The following is a 2,660-nucleotide window of genomic DNA, read 5'->3' as shown; positions in this document are numbered from 1 at the left end:
TACCTTGTAGTCTGGAATCTTGAAGGCTCCTAAGTTGTCTCACAACTTGAATGATGCACTCCTCAAGCCATCACTCCAACTCCTTCACATCCACATTAAGTAGCCCCACTGCCAAGAGAATAATATAGAAAAATAGAAGGGGAAGAAGAGTATTGAGAATAGCTTCTCCTCAATCAATCCCTCACTTGCTCTCAATGTCTTCCTCTCATAAAAGCTCATACTTTCACTCACTCACTCTCAAAATCAATGGTGCACATGAAGCTTAGAAAAAAATGTAGTAGACGGAAGCTCCAAACTTTGCACACACAAGAATGAGCTCTCTATTCAATATTTATACATTATATTCATTAGTTTTGGGTTGGGTCATCCTATGTAAAGTTGGGTAGCCCACCCCTTCTTATGGCTCTTAACCAATCCTTTTCACTTTTTATGCCTATATTAGCTTCATTGGAGCTAGTTTAAGTAAAAAAGAATAGAGGTTTTTTGCAACCTTCACATTTACTACTATAGGTCTTCCAACATGATTTTAAATAATATCACAATTTTCAGGAGAGTAAGCATGGGCCTCTGCCTATGCCACCCTATATTTACTTCACATACTATGACCACACACCTATATACTGTAGGTGGTAGATCAGAGCTATGGCTAATCTAGATAGCTAGTGGGCATACTTCCCAAACTCTCTCTCTCTCTCTCTCTCTCTCTCTCTCTCTCTCTCTCTCTCTCTCTCTCTCTCTCTCTCTCTCTCTCTCTCTCTCTCTCTCTCTCTCTCTCTCTCTCTCTCTCTCTCTCTCTCTCTCTCTCTCTCTCTCTCTCTCTCTCTCTCTCTCTCTCTCTCTCTCTCTCTCTCTCTCTCTCTCTTATGTGTGTGTGTGTGTGTGTGTGTGTGTGTGTGTGTGTGTGTGTGTGTGTGTGTGTGTGTGTGTGTGTGTGTGTGTGTGTGTGTGTGTGTGTGTGTGTGTGTGTGTGTGTGTGTGTGTGTGTGTGTGTGTGTGTGTGTGTGTGTGTGTGTGTGTGTGTGTGTGTGTGTGTGTGTGTGTGTGTGTGTGTGTGTGTGTGTGTGTGTGTGTGTGTGTGTGTGTGTGTGTGTGTGTGTGTGTGTGTGTGTGTGGTGAATGCTGTTGTTGGTCTCTTGTGTATAATCCTTCCTTCACTCCTCAGATCACAAAAACCAGGAGGATTCCCAGCGCCGGCTTTACATGAGTTTTAGGTCTTTGTGTTGTCAGTGGCGCAGACTATGCAGCTTATGTAGTGCAACTATGATAGCTCAAACATCGCAGATCACAATACCAACAACAATAGCATTGATATTAGCTGTGGCAACATGAATAGTACCGATGAAATAATCAAGTGGAGGATAAGGATAGAGCGGCTGGCTTCCGAGAGCGCAGTGGTAGTCTTCAGCAGAGCAGCTCGTGTTGCATGTGCCACATGGCGAAGCGGCTACTATGCAGCCTGGGTGTGAGCCTGATCGTCCACGAGCTGAATCCATGTAGCAACAGCAGCAGCAGAACTACTACGGCTTCTACACATGAATCCATTGGATATTACCCTATGGATAGGCTAACCAATGGATTCTGTTGCTGCTACACATGAATCCATATCTTGGACATATAGAAGTTGTGTGCACATGGATATTACTTTTCCTTGCCACTACACACTCCATGGTAGAGCTCATCGAGCAGGTTGTGGAGGATGGACACCAATGGATGGAGTCGAGGCAAAAATATTGGGCCTTATGCATGGTACGGTTTGTTCATTGCAAGACATTTGTCTATATCATTGGAGGTAGAGGGGTGAGAGTTTTTAAGTCATGATATGGTCATGCTAGATATTGTTTATGTATCACACTTGTTGGCTCCATTCAGTGAATGCAATTGCTAAAATTAGCATTTCATGCCTTAAATGCAGGTACATGTGACATTATTTTATCATACATGTGTTTGGACGTCACTTATAATGAAATTATCCCTTCGGAGTTCATAGAAGATGACATTACTGTGAAAGAGTGGATGCGAAATACATCAGGACCCCTAGTGAGAGGTCAGTATGAGATTTCAATGTTGTTAAATCACTACAGAGATGTTTTGTAGGTATTTTGTAGATTCCTAATTCCTTATATGAATACCACACACTGTAGTGGTAGGGCTTTTTGGAGCTCGTTTTTACAAACTACACAAAAGAAGGGGATATCGTTTTAAATTCCAATGTGGAATGTGGTCACATTGCATCAATTGTAGTGCTTAATTCCAATAGACAAATTGCATGTTTGTATCACTTTGCCAAAGATGGAAGATTTCCAAGAGCAAAGGTAACACATTTACATAAACTTGTATAATATTTGACTATAATGTAGTACTCTTTTTTGTCAAACCAATACATGGATACTCACCTTTCCACATGCACATGTACAGCTACCTCCCACAAGCCAAAAAATTAATCGTCTTTAATGTGAATGGAGTACTTCTACATAGGCAGGCAAAGTAGAAGGGATCATTACCAGTGAAAGCCTTGGAAGTATGTAGGTATTGGGTGCTTTTGCAACTAAGGCTCACAAAGTTTTTGAAGGAAATATCCACATTTTTTGGCATTGCCATTTGGAGCTCAATGAAGAAAGACGACTTGAGCGAGCTACTCCAATTGGTTAGAAGTGAATGTG

Source organism: Lygodium microphyllum, chromosome 10 (assembly GCF_053477565.2).
Source record: "Lygodium microphyllum isolate KBCC chromosome 10, Lygodium_microphyllum_v1.1.10, whole genome shotgun sequence".
In the NCBI taxonomy this organism is placed as follows: Eukaryota; Viridiplantae; Streptophyta; class Polypodiopsida; order Schizaeales; family Lygodiaceae; genus Lygodium; species Lygodium microphyllum.
The sequence above is the reverse complement of the archived record's forward strand: the minus strand, read 5'-3'. Positions refer to the sequence as shown.